Source organism: Adiantum capillus-veneris, chromosome 7 (assembly GCF_014529385.1).
Source record: "Adiantum capillus-veneris isolate H3 chromosome 7, ASM1452938v2, whole genome shotgun sequence".
Taxonomy (NCBI): Eukaryota; Viridiplantae; Streptophyta; class Polypodiopsida; order Polypodiales; family Pteridaceae; genus Adiantum; species Adiantum capillus-veneris.
In genome coordinates this window covers 121,748,103-121,772,182 of record NC_140937.1, presented here as the reverse complement: position 1 = coordinate 121,772,182, position 24,080 = coordinate 121,748,103, and the positions used below count along the sequence as shown (strand labels likewise).

The 24,080-nt window shown below is 45.6% G+C and overlaps 1 long non-coding RNA gene across 1 annotated transcript in view; it reads left to right on the top strand.

The window, feature by feature from the left end:
* Positions 1–552: 552 nt before the first annotated feature.
* LOC147454537 (uncharacterized) overlaps positions 553–24,080 on the top strand; it is a 38,858-nt gene continuing 15,330 nt past the window's right edge. Inside the window, exon 1 of the long non-coding RNA XR_015188630.1 lies at positions 553–718. This is a non-coding gene — a long non-coding RNA (uncharacterized LOC147454537). The remainder of the gene's footprint in view (positions 719–24,080) is intronic.

Sequence of the window (24,080 nt, the reverse complement as noted above, 5' to 3'; positions counted from 1 at the left end):
ACCCCTCTAATTTGAGGAAATTCCCAAAATACCCTTGTATCTATTTTGGTTGGAATGTTCAAGATTTTCTAATCTTCATTCGTTTTTGACAATTGAGATTCGTTTTTGAGTGCTCAGCATGTAATTTGTCACCAGTTACCATCGCAAAAAAGGCAATTATGTCTAAAAATAATGAAGCAATTCATCTCCAAAGCCTACGTAAACAACTCAAATTGTAGTTTTAGCATCTTGTACGATAGACAATCACTCTTCTTGTGAAGACCTACAAAAAAATTTATTTTTCGAGAAATTTAGTCTCACAACAAGGGGTATTTTGGGAATTTTGGAAAATTTGAAGGGCATTTTGGGAATATATGACAAAATATCGGGGGCATTTTGGGAATTTTTGAAATTTGAGGGGTATTTTGGGAATTTACTCAAATTAGAGGGGTATTTTGGGAATTTACTCAAATTAGAGGGGTATTTTGGTAATTTTCCCTTGATTTTATGATTTTAGCCGGTTGAAAAAGGCCACTTTTCTGGCGATAATTTAAGTCTTTATCTTGGGCAAGTTCGGGCTCCTGGCTCCCCTTCCGCCCCATTTGAAATTTTGGATTCGGATTTTCACTTCCCAGACTGGAACGGCGTGTAGGTCTACTTGATGCAGGTTATGGGGTCCTTGCGGCTGGAGTTGTCACTCGCCAAGCTCAAATCTACCTTCTGCCCTCTCCTCTTTACGGTACTCGTCTCTCGCTCGTCTGAGAAAATCCATGGAAGGAATTTGGTGTTTTTTTTTTTTTGCAATCTGGTGCTTCACAATCCCACACCCGCAAGTACAACCATAGCGGGTGCTCTTAAAGCCCCTCGATGGCCTTTACCGCTAGGCCAACTCCCCTTGACAGCTAATATCATGTGGGCTCGGGTAATTGGGACCTGAGCTGTGGTGATGAAGTTATAACTCAGACACTGACATCTTGATGAGCTCAGGATCTACGTTTTGCTCATGATCACGATCCTGATCATAGGCTTCCTTCGTTCATATATTACTGAAATTTTGGTAAATCGTTTTATGTGTTAGTGGTTCTGCACGTATTTTTTAACATACTTGCATGCTTTGAAGAATTATCTTTTTATGCTCGAATGCAACTATGGTCGCAAGAAAGCATATAAAATGTAAACATATTTAGATCCATTCATTATGTGGAGATAGTCAATTTTGTCTTGAAATTGTCACTTTTTACATTTTTTGAGTGCCTCGTATCTTTGGAATAATCTCTCCGACATCATGTTAGCCATATCAAAAAATTAAGGCTTTGCGTTACCGATAATTCATACCATTGAATGGAATTCTATTTTATCGGAGGATCCAAAAAGTTGGGGGTTTCAGGTAGGCAAGGATCATACTTATGAATAGGGACTATAAGTTGTGGACACTTGGATTGAGCCATAGGGAAAGATACGATCTCAAGCTGAATTTCTTATCATAAGATGTGAATAATTTTTTTACAACATGTCAGTGAGTTCATTAGACTATGGTCGATAAGGTGAAATAAAGAGCTGTTTTACTCCCAAAAGTATTGCAGAACATACATCACCTCGCTCTTGAATTGCCTGCCACGATTTGGTAACTTTTGCATATCGGTCATAGACAACCAATCCCTGCAACCCACGTAATTTGGATATCGTCATAGACAACCAATCCTTGCAAATTGTGCATGGAATTCCCTTATATTAATAGAGAAGAAAGGATGGACCTTTTACACCCATTGGGATAAATTTTAGCTCAACTAATACTCATTGTAACGAGCACAGGAAAGGTGGCATTGCCTGTTGTGCAACACAATCTGCATGATATTACCTACTAGCACACAATTTTAGGGTTTGGTACAAATTGCTTTCTTGAAGGGCATAGGTTGCGACAAGAAGGCTATGCTTGTTTGACACGGTCTTGGGATGAGTGTGTGTGTGTGTGTGTGTGTGTGTGTGAGCTGGTGCTGTCCGCTCGTTGGTGAGCATCAGAAGTAGCGAGAGATAGAGAGACAGGGCTGGTGCTGTTCGCGTGCAGGTGTGCAGCAACAGTAGCGTGATTTGTGTGAGCAGACGCATGTGTGTGTATGGGACGGGTATACAGGCAGCTTTGAGCATCAGCGCCCTAGGGTTTCTTGACTGAGTGCAATTTCGTCATCTCAGAGTTAGGGTTTCGGCGTAGCCTGTAGAGACTTCCTACACGAGAGTGGCTTAGCAATTGGACAACAGCCCGTTAGGGTTTTCAGAGTGCAGGCAACAGATTCGAGGATTTTGACTATGCTCGCAAAGCTTGGGATGGTCGGACTCCTGATAAAGAAGTGCTTATTCCCGTGCAAGAGCTGATGGATCCCGTCGCTCAGTATGCTCTTAATGCACTGATCCTCTTCTTTCCCGGCAAGATGCCTACTGCTCAAGATGTGGGACAGTGGGTGTATTTTCTTCTTATACGTGAAGCAATCAGAGGTGTTTACTTTGGAGGGCGTGGATTCTATGAAGTTTTGTTGATCGACTCTGAAGCGAGGGATACACTTCTTGAAATGTCCCTTTGTTTTTCAATACCGAGATGACTCATGTTTTTCCTTGGGCTCTCACCAGAGATTATCAGAGTTTGATTTGTCATAAATGCCCGGTGTGGGTTGAGATGGAGGATTTTCCTCAAACATGGCTCCATTTTCTCCCTTTGTTAGCCTCACAACTAGAAAAGGTCATTTGTCCCCCGAAAGTAGATGCAAATTCAAATCACTTTTGCATCTTATGGGATACAAACATCCCATGCCTACTGGTATTTATGTAAATCAGGGGATCCTTTGGTGGGCAAACGACCTTTCAAACTAAAATGGGACAAATTTGCCAATTTTTGCTTTTGTTGTGGTAAGTTTGGGCATATGCTGTCCGAATGTCTTGAGCCCAAATTTACAGCCTCCTCCTCCGACTGTTCCAACCTCACGATTCAATTCGCCCTCAAAGTTGCTGCCTGAGCATAAATCTCTCGGAATGACGACTTCTACATCACCTTCATTGGCAGATAAAGGGAAGGGGAAGCAATCTACGGCTATTGCCAATATATTAAAAGAGAAAGATAAAGGGAAAGCTATAAACACAGATGCATGGATGGTCCCTAAGAAACTTGTTAAGCTTAGAACTCCAGCTTCTTTGCGTAATTATGTGCCGGCCAAGATTGTGGGTCAACACAAACTCCCTTGTAATGACAATAAATCTCTGGCAGCAACATGGGATAAAGTAGTTCGTTCCTATAAGGATGTGGTTACAAGTGAAGCTGCTGGCTCGGACCCACATTCTGGGCCAAGTCAGTCAATAAATTCCTCTTTGCACAAAATGGATGAAGACGTGTCCATGGGCATGTCGACCTAGCTGCTACTTTCTTTGCCCTTTGTACATATGTGGTGTGATGAATAGCAGTATAGAATGCATCTCATATAATGTGCGAGGGTTATGCAACCCCGACAAGTGGAGGCTAACCTGACACTTTTTACATACATGTAACGCAGATGTAGTGGTTTTACAGGAACATAATCAGCATGAATTTGCCGGACAATGCTCTTATTTTGCGGGTTATTGGATAGCTTATGCTGGCTTCGCTGGTTTTTCGGGTGTTCTGATGCTAGTTCGTCATGAACTACAGCTGATTCTTGCTTACAATGAACCTGATGGTCAATGGATGGTGATATAATGTATACTGCATGATCAAGTGTATGAGGTGGGTGGTGTTTTATGCGCATACGACATCTGGGCACACTGGCACAAGGCTGTCTTGTGGCAAGATATTAGCTCTTATTCATGGACTTCGAATGCATTGCTTTGTGGGGATTTCAATAATGCTTTGAATATCTCTAATAATACTACTGGTCATTCTCATATGCTACGAGCTGAGAGGCAAGCTTGGGATAATCTTAGTGCTTCTATGTATATGCAAGATCTGTGGATGTGTATACATCTTGATGCTTTGGGCTTCACTTTTCAACATAATGCGTGCACTTTTTATCGTGCACGATTGGACCATTGGTATTTAATGAATTCGCAGCAATATGATGGCTTTGTCTGTGAGATGAGAATTGATCATATACTGTTGTTATTTGATCATGCTCCAATTATTTTGACGTTGCACTTCGGCCCGCCAGCGTGTGATCAACCTATTCCTCGGAAGCGTCTTCTGCATATGAATATTGCTCATCTTTCTTATGATCGCTTTCGAGGTATGGTTAATAAGTTCATTCCTCCACTCTGCGATCAGATACATTATGATCCGGATACTGCATGGTATCGTTTTGTCATACGTATCCAATGCATTATCCGGGATTATGGCATGCGCCAGCTGCGTGGGGATGTTCATGAGGCAAAGTTGGTTTGTCAAATACAAGAGTTGGCTGACTCAAGACCCTTATCAGCTTCACAAGAGGCCGCTCTTTGTCAGGCTCGTGTGTGCCTATGTCAGAATGATCAGCGCAAAATTGGTTATTGGCAAACTGACGCTCGCAAGCGGGCTCTCATGGATAAAGGGTGTGCCTCTAAACAACTCTTCAAACACCTGCATCATAATAAACAAACCCAAGGTATTAAGCAGGTTATGCTCCCCTCAGGCTCTTGGACATCTACGAAATAGGAGCTTGCTGATGCTATCGTTTTTCACTACAATACTGTGTTTGCTCCTCCTCCCTCCGCCTCTACTAAGGCTCACCGAGCGTGGCAATTGTTGTTTTCTTGAGTGCAGCCAATCCTTTCACCAGAGGCTGCTAATTGTCTTGAAGTAGCATTTACGCAAGATGAGTTACACTTAGCCTTGCTTGCTCTTGGTAGATAGCGTTCACATGTCTGGGATGGTCTCACAGTTGAATTCTTCATCTCTTTTTGGGGTTCTCTCAAGGAGCCTCTGCTTCTCGTGATGGATGCCGCATGGGACACACAACATCTGCCAGGATCTCAAAAAGAGGGTCTTCTTGTATTGCTAGCTAAACACAAACTCTGCGAGCAATTTTCCCACTAGCGGCCTATTATCCTTATGCCCGTCATTTATAAGATTTTGGCCAAGATGATAGTACTTCACATCAAAGATTATCTTTTTACAGGTCTTGATAAGGCGCAATATGGATTTATTCTTCATCGCCAAATAATGGATAATTTGGCCAATATCCTGGTGGGTATGGAATTTGCTAAGTACACACAACAGGATGTGCTTGTGATGCAAGTTGACATAGATAAGGCTTTTGACAGTGTCCACTGGGATTACATTGCGGATGTCATGCAGTGTCTCGGATTTGGCCCAAAGTTAGCGTATATTGTGCATATTTTATACGCTCACAGTACGACCTTAGGGGTCCTTGCCTGCCGGTCTTAAAGTTAACTTCTACAAGTCTAATCTCTTGCCTCTTCATGCACATGTTTGGTATCAGCTTTTGTGGCTTGAAAAGATTGTGTCTCCGCATGAAATTACGCGACATTTGGGATATCCTATTGGTTGGCATGTTACTGGCACTCAACACATTGAATGGGTTATGCATGCAGCATCGCCTCAATATCAAACTCCAATATTGGAAATTGTCTACTTCGCCGCTACATGTCAGACTCCGCATTGTACAAAGCATCATGATGGTATATGTTCAGTTCTATTTGCCCTTGTTGCCTTGGCCGCAACACCGACTTACCTCTCTTCAGTCGTCTATACTATCGTATTTATGGCATACAAAGGCTAACAAATTATCAGGTGTAGCGGAAGAGAATAAGGATTTGCTCGGATCTAGTACTCTGCACACAGACTTTTTTTTTTGTAAATCTGCTTTGATTAATTTACAAGTGGGAAACCTCAAAGCGAGGAAAACCCACGAAAAGAAAGGGATACAAAACATGGAGCACTATGAGGCTCCGAAGGATTTACTCCGCACACAAACACAAGGGACACTTTGCTTCACTTGAAAGTACTGAATTGAACTGAAAGAAAGAGAGAGATGAGAGAGAGAAAAGAGACGACACAGGAATGTCGGGTCCAACCCTCAAGGACCCCCTTGCTCTGTTGCCAGAGCAAGTACTTTCTTTATTCTTGCACAAATGCTACTACAATGATGCTGATGCTGATGCTGATGCTGATGCTGATGCTGATGCTGATGCTGATGCTGATGCTGATGCTGATGCTGATGCTGATGCTGATGCTGATGCTGATGCTGATGCTGTGTACTGGGTACTGAGGTATTGAAGGGATACTGAGGGTCTGTGTCAAAGACGATGTCGACGACGAGGTGCTGATAGTCTATGTCGACGATGACAATGTCGACGACGGGTACTGTTGGTCTATGTTGAAGACGGGGATGTCGATGACAGGTACTGCTGGTCTATGTCGAAGACGGGGAGGTCTGCGCGGGTACTGTTGGTCTATGTCGAAGACAATGATGTCGACGACGGGTACTGCTGGTCTATGTCGAAGACGATGTTGACGACAACGATGATGTTGACGATGACATCGATTGTCACGGAGGCGACGATGTCGCCGTGACGATGATGACGTGAGGCTAGGGCTGAAATTTTGAAAACGCTAGGGTTGAAAATTGAGATCGCTGGGAATCTGTTGCGATCGGGTACTATGCCCCCGACGACGACGATGATGACGATAACGATGACGATTGCTATTCTAAGGGCTAAAAATTGAAAACGCTGGCTGATATGTAAGGCTGAGAACTGGCACTGATGTAAGGGTTGAAAATGCGATACCGAGTTGTGACGATGAATATGATGACGATGGGACTATGATGATGGTGTCAATGATGACGGCGTCAAGGTTGAAACTGAAAACGCTAGGGATTCTGCTATTGTCGCACTGGGACGGACTGATCTACAACTACTGATGATGGTGCGGTTCTGCAATGCAAAAATGCCAGGCTGATCTGGCTCAAAACTGCAAAACATTGGTATGATTTGAAAACGTTGACTGGTCTGATTTGAAAACGCAAACTGGTCTGATCTAAAAACGTTGGCTGGTCTGATCTGAAAACAATGGCTGGTCTGATTCGAAAACGCTGGCTTTCATGGACTCGTTCCTGTGAGAAAACGTTGGACTGAAGCTAGTATGTCTTGTGCTCCTAGTGGCTCCTAGGTGATCTGCCTTCTACTGGTGCCAAAGGGGCTTTTTTTAGTAATAGGGAATGGCCATTTTCAGGTCCCCGTTCCTCGTTCCCATCCCAATTTCCCGTTCCGTGTTTCAAACGTGAGTATCCGAAACAGGGAATGGCATTTCATGCATGTTGCCATTTCTCGTTCCCCGTTCCGATTTCCCGTTCCGGGTAACTATGCAGTTCATTTATAGGTCCATAGCAATTTGCTCTATCTACTTTTCCAACAAAAGTCACTTATTAATAAATAAGTGAAAAATGTGTATTTTGGGAAAAAGGGTTTTATGCTCTGGAAAATACTTCGATAACTGACTGTGCAAGAGAGGGTATGCAAGGAGTGCAACTGATGCTAGATTGTGGCAGAAGCGTGTCTATGTGGTGCAAGTGAAGTGCGCACGTGACATCCCCCCTCTTAAAAGTGAGGCACATCTGTCGAACTTCTTTCTGTACTTCTGATGCTAATTGATGAATGCTTCTGATGCTGTGGATGCACAAACCAATGCAGATTCCTCCGAAACCAGGGACTGATGGTACTACGGGTGTTGTGGGTACTGTTGGCGATGCAAACACTGTGTAAGGGTCACAGTCCAGCCTTACTACGATTGCCGAATATTAGCTTGGGCTCTATACCAGATAGCGCTGTAGTAAGAGCTGTTCCCTGAACACTAACTGCGGTGAAAACATTACCAGTGCTAATGGATTGAGGTGTGGTTCCGGAGTCCTTTTCAAAGGTTCAATGACGAGGGAAATGGATGCACGCTACATGCGAATGCAAAAGAGGTTAGGGATCCTGTCTCCAACTCCTTCCATATCCGCATACAAAGCTAGGAGATCTTGGTACTCAAGATCTGGGTTGTCGTGTATCCGATGCCGATCTTCCTTCGCAATGAAGATTTGGATTTGGTAAGTCCATGGTTGGGACTCAAAGTGTCACGTGCACATGTAACCCTATGTGTACGTGTACAAGCTACTTCATGACAGGGGTTCAGGTAGCTTAGCTTAGGAAGTGTTCTGGCACTTTTGTGAGTCTGTTCACAGACCGTGCATGTGCAGGCACTTAGAGTAGATGCATATCCTCTGGTTGCACACAGCATGATCATCAGATTACCATCAGAACCCATCAAGAGCATTTTTATAGTGCACAGACCTATTTTCCCTATTTTACCCATTTTCACTTATTATTAATAAGTGACTTTGTTGGGAAACTGGGTAGGGCAATTTGGCTAAGGAAATATATAAGAAAGCTAGCGCTAGCACTTTCTAGCAGAAGAGGCAGCAGGGACCGGGCGTCCGACAGTGCACCTTTTGAGCAAGGACTCCCCAGCAGGCAACCTAGCGTTTTCAGTCACCAAGAACCAGCGTTTTCTTCAAGTGCAGATCAACCCCAGCGTTTTGCAATTGCAGATCAGCCTGGCGATAGCAGACCACAGTAGATCCCTTAGCGTTTTTGCAACACGACATTAATTCAGCCTAGCGTTTTTGCACCAGCAAGTCAGCCTAGCGTTTTGCAGTTTACGACGACAGTTCACCGGCGACAGTCTAGCTTTTCTGCATCAGCGTTTTCAGATTTCAGCATTATGACTCCGCATCGCAGCCCCCGAACCTTGCAGATCTCACCTTCCCGCAGCAGTAGATCCTTGCCTCACGGTCAGATCAACAAGCGTTTGCAGTTTCAGCCCGCTATTCGCAGATTTCAGCATCTGCATTTTCAGCGTGTCGTCGTTATCGCCGTTGTCACCGACATAGAGTTAGAATTCAACAAATACAAGATTTGCAGATTTCAGCCCCTAGCGTTTTCAGATTTTAGCCTGTCTCGTCGTCGTCCTCATCGTCGGTAAGTCCATTGCATTGTAGAGATTTGTGCAATCAATAGTAGACCGCTCTCGCCATAGAGGGTGGGGCCTTCGGAGGAGGGTTTGACAACATTCTGGTGTCGTATTCTTCTCTCTCTATCTCTTAGTCTGAGTACCTTCATTCACAGTGTTTATCCACTTTGTTTGTGATCATTTGCACTCTCTCACTAAAGGAACGGAAGGCTCTCCCTTCCGTAAGTAAAAGTTAACCCTTGAGCACAGTTCAAAGCACTCATCTTGAGCAAAGTTCAACATTCACATCCGTTGCACCTTACATTGGTATCAGAGCTTTGGCAGTGTTCTGTATCACTCAAGGAAAGAACCAAATAATTTTTTTTTGCTTGTTGTGGTCGCACGTGACCCAAGTTCACTTGGGCTTGTCGATTCCTAATCGTGTTTTTGAAGAGTGACAGGAAACCCAAGAAAGAAGGGCTCAGCCCCTAGCGTTTTCAGATTTCAGCCTGTCTCCTCATCGTCCTCATCGTCGTCGACATCATCGGCAAGTCCATTGCATTGTAGAGATTTGTGCAATCAATAGTAGACCGCTCTCGCCATAGAGAGTGGGGCCTTCGGAGGAGGGTTTGACAACATTCTGGTGTCGTATTCTTCTCTCTCTATCTCTCAGTCTGAGCACCTTCATTCACAGTGTTTATCCACTTTGTTTGTGATTTGCACTCTCTCACTAAAGGATGGAAGGCTCTCCCTTCCGTAAGTAAAAGTTAACCCTTGAGCACAGTTCAGAGCACTGATCTCGAGCAAAGTTCAACATTCACTTTTGTTGCACCTTACACAAAGATTCTTTAGGAAAAAAAATTGGGCAAGGTTCTTTGGGTTCTTGGTTTTTTCCTCGAGTTCGCGAAGCCAAAGCACACACAGAGCTCTGATACCAATGTTAGGTGCAGCGGAAGAGAATAAGGATTTTCTTGGAACTAGAACTCCGCACATAAACACAAGGGACACTTTGCTTCACTTGAAAGTACTGAACTGAACTGAAAGAAAGAGAGACGAGAGAGAGAAAAGAGACGACACAGGGATGCCGGGTCCCAACTCTCAAGGGCCCCCTTGCTCTGTTGTCACCAGCATGCGACTACCATCTATCCTTTTTGTTGATTTCTTTCTTATTATCTATTTACTTTCACTTTTTGGAAACACCCCTCGGGAAATCTAACTGCCCCGCATTGCATAGCTACTGTGGAACTGTCCAGAGGCAGTCCAGGCCTGAGGGCAAGAGAGCACTAAGGTTGGACAAAGACTATGGTTAGCCAAAGTGGGGTCATTGACTAGCCCAAGTGGAATCCTTTGCTACAGAGGCTACATTTCAGTTCTGGATGTGGCCGCAGTGTACAAAGAGGGTCGGATGACCTAGAAAGATACAATGGCAGCATCTCCTAAAATTTAGGGACTTGCTATTTTGGGACCTGAAAATGTGTTGACGTCATTACCTTCGGAATGACAAAGGGAACATTTTCTTACTCTGCCGTGAAGTCAACTGCGCAGCCGGTTGGGAGATTTTTAGGCGGCAACCCGGAAACGGGAAAATGCTTGTAAATGTGCCAAGTAGCACCTTCTGGTGCACTTGCCTCATGCAACAAGAGTTGGCGCTGAATTTAGGAGGGGGAGAGCCTCATTTTCAGTTTTGTCACAGGTTAAGAGCTATGGAGTGCTTGCTTTCCCTCTTATGCACAGTGCGGTGCCAGGAGTGATGCCCTGCACGCTACGCACTGCCCTCTCTTTCCCCTTTGGCAGTATGTTATGCCCCACTAGTGGGCTTTTCATTTGACCAATGTACAGTTGTGTGGGTTCATGCGCGATTGCCGAGGCAAGAGCCTCTTGCACAGGTACTGGATTAGCTAGCGGCTAATCCCCCGCAGGTACAAGTGAATTCGGAGAGGTTTCACGCCAGAAATCTCGTCCAATTCAAAGGGCAAGTAGCCCTACAGGTGCGGGAGCTCGAGGACTTGCTACGGATGCGACCGGCACGCGAAATGGAGCCCGAAACAGTAAATTACAGCCTGCTGTGTATTTTTGCAGGTTTAGGGTTTTGGCCCTAAACGGACCCTCATACCCTGAGGAGGTTCAGGGACGCAAGGGGACCGCTGTACAGGTGATCTGGCGCATTTTCGGGGCTGAAAACAGAGAATTCAGCGTGCTGCAGATTCTCGCCAGGTTTTGTAAAGTGCCCGTATGCGTCGGGAAGGTCAGTCAATGCGTGGGAATACTGACTGTGAAGGGTCCTAGTATAGTTATGCTGCGGAAATCGGGCCGGAACAGTTGAAATTCAGCCAAGTGTGTGTGGGGCAGCTTGTAGGGATCCACAGCGTTTATTCCCTCTTTTGAACAATAAAGAAATACCGAAAGGGACGCCTAAGTTAGGGGCCAATCTGGTGTCGGTCTACTCATACAGGTGCAATCTAGCAGCCTGTATCCCTCTCCCCTTTGTTGTGTCTTGAAAGTACAGGTAAAATAGACGACTAATAATGGGAGAAAGCTAAATCAAGGTTTAAAGTAAAGTCTACCGCCCTTTTTGGATTGAACATGTCGGTTTCATGGTTCCATCGACGGGACTAAATCACTTTTTCCCATAGAAGTGAGCCTTGGTCAGATTGGGCTTGAAGACACAGGGGATCATAGACCAGACACAGGGAATTGCAATTATGGCTGACAGACCAGATGATGTGACTGAAGAGGTTACTTCTTCACAGGGTCAACAGACACATGAAGTGGGTGAGTCTTCAGGACCCACAGACGGATGATGATATATTCAGACGGAGAACATGCAGTCTCCACAACCTGTGCCTAAGGTGCAAGACCAGGTGGCTGAGATGCCAGTCTTTCAAGCTGTACCAGTTTAGCCCGCCACCTTTCAGCAGCCTATAGCTGGTTCTAATGGGTATGGAAGCAACCTACAGGCTATGCAACAGGTCTTCCCACCACCTTCAGTACACCTTGGCTATTTTGGAGGTGGATTGGTATTCCAGAGCATGGTTGGTCATGCACTTGGAAATCAGTTTTACACGCCAGGAACAGTGTTCGGGGGTGCTCAAACGATGATGCCTAACCCCACGTATGGTGTCATGGGCATGCTACCATGGTTTCAGAGCACTCAGGGTCAATTTGGGATGCCACAAGCAAATTTTGGTATGGCTGGAATTACAAATCAGCAGCCAAATATGGCGTTTTCAGGTCAACTTAATTGCGGTTAGGGAACACAAATGAACCCTAACAGTGTTCCCATGTTTCAGTCACTTCCATATGACAATTTGACGCCGCTGGATAGGCGAACTCCGTACAAAGAAGGTGGCAAAGGTGTGACTTTCACGAGCTTTACAAGGTTTGATGACAAGAAGAAGGCTCTCTCAGTCCTCCAGCAGTTTGACAAGGCCTATGCAGGGGGAAACTTTACAGAGGCTTCAAATGTCCGCAAGGCAGGCACTTTCTTGACAGGGAATGCGGGACAATGGTGGACAACTTTATTGCTTCAAGGGCAAGCTCCGTCCACATGGATTTACTTCAAGCAGATTTTTGCAGCAGCATGGTTATCTGATGACTTTGAAGCAGATGTCATGACAGAATGGCACCAGCTTAATGCTGCCACTTGCAGAAATCTGGATGATTACAATCGGAAGTTTTGGAAAGCTCTACTTCCAGTAACTTCCTATAGGTTTGTGCCATTGACAGAACAGATTGAAAAATACTGTCGTGGCCTACCTAAAGGATTGAGAAAGTACTGTACGAAGACAAAAGTCACTACTTTGACGCAGCTCATCGAGGTAGCAAACACTGGCAATGGTTTGCTCAAGGGAGAAGATTGTGAATTTAACACTGGCGTTAAGGCAGGATCAGGCAAGAAAAATTCAGCCAAGAAGTACGTTCCCAATGAGGTTCCTAAAGTGACTCAGGAGCCAGCCAACGCAGGGAAAGGCAAAGCTTCGGCTGAATCAGAAAAGGGACCAACGAAGAAATGAAAAAGGCGTTTTCCTCGCAAGTTTGAAGAGCAAAAGGAGGTCCTGTGGACAGAGAACAAATGCTTTATTTGTGAGCAGCTTGGCCACATTGCTTACAATTGTCCTACAAAGAAAAGGCCAGCTCATTCTGAAGACAAGGAGGACAGGAAAGGAAAGAAGCCCATGGCTAGTCTAGTGCCAGATATGGTGGGCGACAAGCCAAATTCAGATGCAAGTGAGCTTTGCAGAGCATGGGGAAAGGTCAGGGATCAAATAGTGCTTATCTTCTTTGATCCAGGTGCCAAAGCCAACTTCATTTCCCCAGAATTGGCCTCAAAGTTGGGAATCAGACCTGAAGAGATGGGGTATACAACAGAAGCAGGTTTGGCATGTCCTGGCCATACAGAGGTTGTGACACCCATCATCGGAAAGTTGCGCCTACATATCTAGTCCTATGTAGATGCTGAAGAATTTTACATCATGCCACTGGACGGATGTTGAAACCGGCTTGTTCAATCCAAAAAGGGCGGTAGACTTTACTTCAAACCTTGATTTAGCTTTCACCCATTATTAGTCGTCTATTATACCTGCGCTATAGTGACACAAGAGAGGGGAATGGGATACATATGCTAGAATGCACCTATATGAGAAGACCGACACCAGATTGGCCCCTAACTTAGGCGCCCCTTTCGGTATTTCTTTATTCTTCCAAAGAGGGAATAAACGCTGTGGATCCCTACAAGCTGCCCCGCACAAACTTGGCTGAATTTCAACTGTTCCGGCCCGATTTCGGCAGCATAACTGTACTAGGACCCTTCACAGTCAGTATTCCCACGCATTGAGTGACTTTCCCGACGCATACGGGCACTTTGCAAGACCTGGCGAGAATCTGCAGCACGCTGAATTCTCTGTTTTCAGCCCCGAAAATGCGCCAGATCACCTGTACAGCGGTCCCCTTGCGTCCCCGAACCTCCTGTGGGTATTAGGGTCCGTTTAGGGCCAAAACCCTAAACCTGCAAAAATACACAGCAAGCTGTAATTTACTGTTTCGGGCTCTGTTTCGCATGCCGGTCGCATCCGTAGCAAGTTCTCGAGCTCCCACACCTGTAGGGCTACTTGCCCTTTGAATCGGACGAGATTTCGAGCGTGAAACCTCTCCGAATCACCTGTACCTGCGGGGGATTAGCCGCTAGCCAATCCAGTACCTGCGCAAGAGGCTCTTGCCTCGGCAATCGCGCATGAATCCACACAACTGTACATTGGTCAAATGAAAAGCCCACTAGTGGGGCATAACATACTGCCAAAGGGGAGAGAGGGCAGTGCGTAGCGTGCAAGGCATCACTCTTGGCACCGCACTGTGCATAAGAGGGAAAGCAAGCACTCCATAGCTCTTAACCTGTGACAAATTCTGCAAAAACAACCCCTTTCCCCTTCAAATTCAGCGCCCCCTTCTCTTGCATGAGGAAAGTGCACAGAATTGTGCCACTTGGCACATTTACAAGCATTTTCCCGTTTCGGGGTTGCCGCCTAAAAATCTCCCAACCGGTTGCCCAGTTGACTTCACGGCAGAGTAAGAAAATGTTCCCCTTGTCATTCCGGAGGTAATGACGCCAACACATTTTCAGATCCCAAAATAGCAGTTCCCTAAATTTTAGGAGATGCTGCCATTGTATCTTTCTAGGTCATCCGACCCTCTATGTACACTGCGGCCACATCCAGAACTGAAATGTAGCCTCTGTAGCAAAGGATTTCACTTTGGCTAGTCAATGACCCCACTTGGCTAACCATAGTCCTTGTCCAACCTTAGTGCTCTCTTGCCCTCAGGCTTGGACTCCCTCTCGACAGTTCCACACTAGCTATGCAATGCAGGGCAGTTAGATTTCCCGAGGGGTGTTTCCAAAAAGTGAAAGTAAATAAATAATAAGAAAGAAATCAACAAAAAGGATAGATAGTAGTCACACGCTTGTGACATACCCCCCTCTTGAAATCTCAAACGTCCTCGTTTGCATCTATGTCGTACATGCTCCTAGTCAACACTGATGTATTCAACACCTGTCGACACATGTACGACACAGACATGCTCATTGTCAACCTTGGTGTACAGAATCAGCTGGCCTTTTCTTTGTAGGACAGTTGTAAGCAATGTGGCCAGGCTGCTCGCAAATAAAGCATTTGTTCTCTGTCCTCAGGACCTTCTTTTGCTCTTCTGACTTGCGAGGAAAACTTCTTTTCCATTTCTTCGTTGGTACCTTTTCTGATTCAGCCGAAGCTTTGCCTTTCCTTGCGTTGGCCGGCTCCTGAGTCACTTTAGGAACCTCCTTGGAAACATACTTCTTCGCTGAATTTTTCTTGGCTGATCCTTCCTTGACGCCAGTATTGAATTCACAATCTTCTCCCTTGAGCAAACCATTGCCAGTGTTTGCCACCTCGATGAGCTGCGTCAAAGTAGTGACTTTGGTCTTCGTACAATACTTTCTTAATCCTTTGGGTAGGCCACAACAGTATTTTTCAATCTGTTCTGTCAATGGCACAAACCTATAGGAAGTTACTGGAAGTAGAGCTTTCCAAAACTTCCGATTGTAATCATCCAGATTCTTGCAAGTAGCAGCATTAAGCTGGTGCCATTCTGTCATGACATCTGCTTCAAAGTCACCAAATAACCATGTTGCTGCAAAAATCTGCTTGAAGTAAATCCATGTGGACGGAGCTTGTCCTTGAAGCAATAAAGTTGTCCACCATTGTCCCGCATTTTCTGTCAAGAAAGTGGCTGCCTTGCGGACCTTTGAAGCCTCTGTAAAGTTTCCCCTTGCATAGGCCTTGTCAAACTGCTGGAGGAATGAGAGAGCCTTCTTCCTATCATCAAACCCTGTAAAGGTCGTGAAAGACACACCTTTGCCACCTTCTTTGTACGGAGTTGGCCTCTCCAACGGCGTTAAATTGTCATATGGAAGTGACTGAAACATGGGAACACTATTAGGGTTCATCTGTGTTCCTTGGCCGCTATTAACTTGTCCTGGAAATGCCATATTTGGCTGCTGATTTGTAATTCCAGCCATACCAAAATTTGCATGTGGCATCCCAAATTGGCCCTGAGTGCTCTGAAACCCTGGTAGCATACCCGTGACACCATACATGGGGTTAGGCATCATCGTTTGAGCACTCCCGAACACTGTTCCTGGCGTGTAAAACTGATTTCCAAGTGCATGACCAGCCATGCTCTGGAATACCGATCCACCTCCAAAATAGCCATGGTGTACTGAAGGTGGTGGGAAGACCTGTTGCATAGCCTGTAGGTTGCTTCCCTGCCCATTAGAACCAGCTATAGGCTGTTGAAAGGTGGCGGGCTGAACTGGTACAGCTTGAAACACTGGCATCTCAGCCACCTGTTCTTGCACCTTAGGCACAGGTTGTGGAGACTGCATGTTCTCCGTCAAGTGTACAGGTGTTTCCATTGACTGTGCGGTATGAATCACTTGTGCTCGAGCCTTAACAGGCTTTTGAATATGATCCAGTGACCCAACTTGCTGAGACGGAACAGGAGGTTGCAGAAAGGCTAAAAACCTCGGGTTATGCATTACTTGTGTGAACATAGCCACAGCAGTAGCCAATTGGGTCCTGAATATATCGTCATTTGTCTGTGGTGGTCTTGAGGACTCACCCACTTCATGTGTCTGTTGACCTTGTGAAGAGGAAACCTCTTCAGTCACATCATTTGGTCTGTCAGCCATAATTGCAATTCCCTGTGTCTGGTCTATAATCCCCTGTGTCTTCAAGCCCAAAACTGACCAAGGCTCACTTCTATGGGAAAAAGTGATTTAATCCCGTCGATGGAACCATGAAACCGGCCTGTTCAATCCAAAAAGGGCGGTAGATTGTACTTCAAACCTTGATTTAGCTTTCACTCATTATTAGTCGTCTATTATACCTGCGCTATAGTGACACAAGAGAGGGGAATGGGATACAGATGCTAGAATGCACCTGTATGAGAAGACCGACACCAGATTGGTCCCTAACTTAGGCGCCCCTTTCGGTATTTCTTTATTCTTCCAAAGAGGGAATAAACGCTGTGGATCCCTACAAGTTGCCCCGCACAAACTTGGCTGAATTTCAACTGTTCCGGCCCGATTTCGGCAGCATAACTGTACTAGGACCCTTCACAATCAGTATTCCCACGCATTGAGTGACTTTTCCGACGCATACGGGCACTTTGCAAGACCTGGCGAGAATCTGCAGCACGCTGAATTCTCTGTTTTCAGCCTCGAAAATGCGCCAGATCGCCTGTACAGCGGTCCCCTTGCGTCCCCGAACCTCCTAGGGGTATTAGGGTCCGTTTAGGGCCAAAACCCTAAACCTGCAAAAATACACAGTAGGTAGTAATTTACTGTTTCTGGCTCCGTTTCGCGTGCCGGTCGCATCCGTAGCAAGTCCTCGAGCTCCCGCACCTATAGGGCTACTTGCCCTTTGAATCGGACGAGATTTCGAGGGTGAAACCTCTCCGAATCACCTGTACCTGTGGGGGATTAGCCGCTAGCCAATGTAGGATTAGCCGCCTACATTGAGAAGAGATGTGGATGCCTTTGTGCGAGAATGCCTAATATGCCCAAAGGTCAAGTTTGACAGGCAAAAGGCACCAGGGTTATTGCAACCACTACCTATTCCAGATAAACCATGGGAAAGTATTGCTATGGATTTTATCTTTGATCCTCCGAGAACGCAGACAGGAAACGATGGTATTTGGACCATTATTTGCAGATTCAGCAAACAGGCTCATTTTATTCGTGTCAGGAAGAAGATAAAGCCAGATCAGATGGCACGCTTGTTTATGAGCAATATTTTCAAGTAGCATGGCATGCCACAGTCGATTGTTAGCGGCCGTGATCCACGCATGACAAGTCTGTTATGGAGAGGCTTGTTTGAGAATATGGGCACCACGCTCAAATTCTCTTCGTCATTTCATCCTCAAACAGATGGGCAGTCAGAAGAGGCAAATTCTACTGTCCTAGATCTGCTGAAGTGCTATGTGTCAGAGCATAAAGGAAAGTGGGAGCAGTATTTGCCATTGGTGGAGTATGCATACAATAATACAGTGCATTCATCAACTGGCAAGGCACCCTTTGAGATAGTTGAAGGTGGCAAGAAAGTTCCTCCCATACTGCATACAAAGGACAAGATATTTGAAGCAGATAAGTATGTTCAGGACATGGATGAAATGTACAAGAAGGTCAAAGTGGCCTTAGAAAGGACTCAGGCAAAGCAAAAGAAAGCAGCTGATCGTCACCGTCGTGAAGTGGTATATTCACTTGGTGATTGGGTGCTTTTACGCTTTGAAAAGGCAAGGTTAAAGAAGATGAAGGGCAAGGAAAGACTGTTTCCAAAGCTCAGCATCCGTTACTATGGGCCTTTTCTAGTATGCGACATAATCAGTGATGTTGCATATAGGCTGAAATTGCCTGACAGTTGGAAGATTCACAATGCGTTTCATGTGAGTCTTCTCAGAGCCTATGTGGGTGATGTGCCAGAAGATATGCCAGCTGAAGATCAGCCGGAAGTCGAGGAACTTGACGAGATCTTGGTCCCCGAACAGATTTTGGCACACAAAGAAAGGAAAGTGAAAGGCAAGGTTGCTAGGCGTTACTTGGTAAAGTTCAGAAACTATCCACCAATGGATGGTAAGTGGATGGAAGAAGGTGAACTTGCAGAGTCACCAACTATGTTATCACTTTACCTGGAAGCCTTCGATTTGCAACCTACCTTGACCCCTTGAGTTTCAAAGCTACATGGATTGTCAGTGTGACAATGGCTTTTGAAAGAAATGATGTACATGGTATTTAAAGTGAGCTCAAATGAAATATCTGCTACATGAATGTTAGAGCTGTACAGATTGTCAGTTTGGCAATTGCTCTTATGGAATGTCCAAAAGTTTGGTTAGTGCTATAGAAGTGAGTATTTCTTGTCAGTTTGTCACGGATACAGTAATTGCTTCTATTAAAGATTACATGTGTAACTGCATTCTTAAACTGTCGGTTTGGATATGCTGGAAAGTGTTACGGGATCCAACGTGTACTATAAGACAGTGGCAAAATGTGCAACTACCATTTTGTCATTGGAAAGTTAGTGACTCAAAGCAATGGCAGAGTGTGAAGCTACCACTATGTCATTGGGACAGGGTTCACACGCAGGCAATACATGAGTCGACGAGGTGTTGAATACATCAGGGTTGACAATGAGCATGTATGTGTCGTACATGTGTCGACAGGTGTTGAATACATCAGTGTTGACTAGGAGCATGAACGACATAGATGCAAACGAGGACGTTTGAGATTTCAAGAGGGAGGTATGTCACCAGCGTGTGACTACTATCTATCCTTTTTGTTGATTTCTTTCTTATTATCTATTTACTTTCACTTTTTGGAAACACCCCTCGGGAAATCTAACTGCCGTGCATTGCATAGCTACTGTGGAACTGTCCAGAGGGAGTCCAGGCCTGAGGGCAAGAGAGCACTAAGGTTGGACAAAGACTATGGTTAGCCAAAGTGGGGTCATTGACTAGCCAAAGTGGAATCCTTTGCTACAGAGGCTACATTTTAGTTCTGGATGTGGCCGCAGTGTACAAAGAGGGTCGGATGACCTAGAAAGATACAATGGCAGCATCTCCTAAAATTTAGGGACTTGCTATTTTGGGACCTGAAAATGTGTTGACGTCATTACCTTCGGAATGACAAAGGGAACATTTTCTTACTCTGCCGTGAAGTCAACTGCGCAGCCGGTTGGGAGATTTTTAGGCGGCAACCCGGAAACGGGAAAATGCTTGTAAATGTGCCAAGTGGCACCTTCTGGTGCACTTGCCTCATGCAACAAGAGTTGGCGCTGAATTTAGGAGGGGGAGAGCCTCATTTTCAGTTTTGTCACAGGTTAAGAGCTATGGAGTGCTTGCTTTCCCTCTTATGCACAGTGCGGTGCCAGGAGTGATGCCCTGCACGCTACGCACTGCCCTCTCTTTCCCCTTTGGCAGTATGTTATGCCCCACTAGTGGGCTTTTCATTTGACCAATGTACAGTTGTGTGGGTTCATGCGCGATTGCCGAGGCAAGAGCCTCTTGCACAGGTACTGGATTAGCTAGCGGCTAATCCCCCGCAGGTACAAGTGAATTCGGAGAGGTTTCACGCCAGAAATCTCGTCCAATTCAAAGGGCAAGTAGCCCTACAGGTGCGGGAGCTCGAGGACTTGCTACGGATGCGACCGGCACGCGAAATGGAGCCCGAAACAGTAAATTACAGCCTGCTGTGTATTTTTGCAGGTTTAGGGTTTTGGCCCTAAACGGACCCTCATACCCTGAGGAGGTTTAGGGACGCAAGGGGACCGCTGTACAGGTGATCTGGCGCATTTTCGGGGCTGAAAACAGAGAATTCAGCGTGCTGCAGATTCTCGCCAGGTTTTGTAAAGTGCCCGTATGCGTCGGGAAGGTCAGTCAATGCGTGGGAATACTGACTGTGAAGGGTCCTAGTACAGTTATGCTGCGGAAATCGGGCCGGAACAGTTGAAATTCAGCCAAGTGTGTGTGGGGCAGCTTGTAGGGATCCACAGCGTTTATTCCCTCTTTTGAACAATAAAGAAATACCGAAAGGGACGCCTAAGTTAGGGGCCAATCTGGTGTCGGTCTACTCATACAGGTGCAATCTAGCAGCCTGTATCCCTCTCCCCTTTGTTGTGTCTTGAAAGTACAGGTAAAATAGACGACTAATAATGGGAGAAAGCTAAATCAAGGTTTAAAGTAAAGTCTACCGCCCTTTTTGGATTGAACAGGCTGGTTTCATCTGTTGCCAGAGCAAGTTCTTTCTTTATTCTTGCATAAATGCTACTACAATGGCTGGATGCTGGATGCTGGATGCTGATGCTAAGGATACTGATGCTACTGCTGCTGGGTACTTGGGTACTAAGGTACTGAAGGGGTATTGAGGTTCTATGTTGAAGACGATGATGTCGATGACGAGGTGCTGATGGTCTATGTCGACGACGGGTACTGCTGGTCTATGTTGAAGGTGGGGATGTCGACGACGGATACCGTTGGTCTATGTCAAAGACGGGGAGGTCTGCGACAGGCATTGTTGGTCTATGTTGAAGACCATCATGATGTCGACGACGGGTATTGCTGGTCTATGTCGACGACGACGATGTTGATGACGACATCGATTGTCACGGACACAACGATGTCACCGTGACGACGACGACAACGCGAGGCTAGGGCTGAAATCTGAAACGCTAGGGTTGAAAATTGAGATCGTTAGGAATCTGCTGCGATCGGGTACTGTGCCGACCGACGACGATGACGACGATATCGACGACGATTGCTGTTCTAAGGCTGAAAACTGAAAACACTGGCTGATCTGTAAGGCTGGAGAGTTGGTGCTGATGTAAGGGATGAAAATGCGGTACTGTCTTATGACGCTGACGATGACGACGATGGGACTATGACGATGGTGTCAATGATGAGAGTGTGAAGGCTGAAACTGAAAACGCTAGGGATTCTGCTACTGTCGCACCGTGACGGGCTGATCAACTACTGATGAGGGTGCGGTTCTGCAATGCAAAAACGCCAGGCTGATCTGGCTCAAAACTGCAAAATAGTGGTCTGATCTTGAAACACTAGCTGGTCTAATCTGAAAATGTTGGCTTTCATGGATTGATTCTTGTGAGAAAACATTGGACTGAAGCTGGTATATCTTGTGCTCCTAGTGGCTCCCAGGTGATCTGCCTTCTACTGGTGCCTAAGGGGCTTCATTTATAGGTCCTTAGCAATTTGCTCTACCTACTTTTCTAACAAAAGTAACTTATTAATAAATAAGTGGAAAATGTGTATTTTGGAAGAAGGGTTCTATGCTCTGGAAAATGCTTATGCTAACTGACTGTGCAAGAGAGGGTATGCAAGGAGTGCAATTGATGCTAGACTATTGCAGAAGCGTGTCCACATGACACAAGTGAAGTGCGCACGTGACACAAATGTGGTTTGCGCTTGATGTCCATGGGCAAGATTTGCTGTCCAAAGTGCTTTGGCGGCCTTAACATCTTGGATTTGTGCTGACATGCTCTGGCTCGAAAAGCATCGCTTTTGCCCACGCTTGTTGAGTAGCGACAACCATGGACAGTGATGGTTGCTTTCTTATGTGAGCATGTGGTTACCTCCTCATTTGGCCACTGACATTCATCTCTTTGGGAGTCTGGGAAATTGGATGGACATATTACTGACTGTCCTTTCATCTCTTCTTTGATATCAGATTGGAAAAAGGTCACCTCACATTTGACATGGGCTGGTCGCACAGAGCTTTAAGGTAAGTCTTTGAGGTTGGAAAGCATTCATTGGAGCCGAGCATTCCCGTTGACTTTGGTGGACAACTTTCCACGCCAGGCTCACTTTCTTTCTCGTTGTGGGTTGCGTATGGTTACTGATCTCGTGAATTCAAAAGTTCGTTTTGACGAGATGGCTCGTAGTTTTGGTTTAGGCATGCATTATCGATCTCTCTGGCGACATTTGCACCTCATGTTGGTAACTTGGTTGACCTTCTCCCCATTCCACCTTTGGCTGATGGATGTTATATCATGGACTGGCGACTACAACTATTCAACATCTACAGTTTTTGCTCACCAAGTTTACAACTGTTAGGTGCAGCGGAATGATTGTTTGCGCTTTGCTCAAGATGAGTGCTCCGAACTGTGCTCAAGGTTTCCTTTTAGTTCTTATGGAAGGGAGAGCCTTCCGTTCTTACAAGCAAAGTGAATGGACATTGTGCGTGTAAGTGTATGAGACTGAGAGATAGAGAGAGAAGAGAGATATGACACCAGAGACGTTGTAAAACCCTCCTCCGAAGGCCCCACTCTCGTCGGCGAGAGTGGTCTACTTATTGATTGCACAAAGTGGTACAATGTGTATGCAATGGACTGATGCAACTTGGGGCTATGCCGACGACGACGACGACGACTTGATGGCTGAAATCTGTGGTCTTCTATCTGCTGAAAATCTGCAAATATTTGGGCTGTTTTGGGTGGCTGAAAATGACTGTTTTGGCTGCGTTTTTATGGCTGAAAATGGAGGTTCTTCTGCATCCAACTAGGGATGAATCTGTTGCTGCTGAGGCTTGCTGAAAACGCTGTGTATCTGCTGCAGTTTGGGGCTGAAATTCAAATACGCTTTGCTCAAGATGAGTGCTCCGAACTGTGCTCAAGGTTTCCTTTTAGTTCTTATGGAAGGGAGAGCCTTCCGTTCTTACAAGCAAAGTGAATGGACATTGTGCGTGTAAGTGTATGAGACTGAGAGATAGAGAGAGAAGAGAGATATGACACCAGAGACGTTGTAAAACCCTCCTCCGAAGGCCCCACTCTCGTCGGCGAGAGTGGTCTACTTATTGATTGCACAAAGTGGTACAATGTGTATGCAATGGACTGATGCAACTTGGGGCTATGCAGACGACGACGACGACTTGATGGCTGAAATCTGTGGTCTTCTATCTGCTGAAAATCTGCAAATATTTGGGCTGTTTTGGGTGGCTGAAAATGACTGTTTTGGCTGCGTTTTTATGGCTGAAAATGGAGGTTCTTCTGCATCCAACTAGGGATGAATCTGTTGCTGCTGAGGCTTGCTGAAAACGTTGTGTATCTGCTGCAGTTTGGGGCTGAAATTCAAATACGCTGATGCATGGCTGAGCATTAGTAAAAACGTTGGTAGATGGTGAAGCTTGGCTGAAAATCAGAAAACGCTAGGGCTGCCTGCTAATGGCGATGATGCAAGGGATGCAAAACGCTGGGGATCTGGGGTTGTTGGCGGTGACTAAGGGAAAACGTTGGGCTGATATGTGTGGCGAGGATGGGGGAAACCAAAAACGCCAAGTGCTGTTGGGGGTTCTGCTGAGAAGGTGCCTGTTGAGCATGTGCTCCTGCTACCTCTTCTGCCAGAAAGTGCTAACTTGGGTTTGCTTATATATTAACTTAGCACAATTGCCCTACCTACTTTTGTTGGAAAGTCACTTAGAAATAATAAGTGAAAATAACAAAAAATAGGGAAAATGGCTAAATGCACTAGAAAATTCCCCTGACTGATTCTGACGGATTCTGAAGGGAATACTGATGATCTTGCTGTGTGCAACCGGAGGATATGCATCTATTGCTAAGTG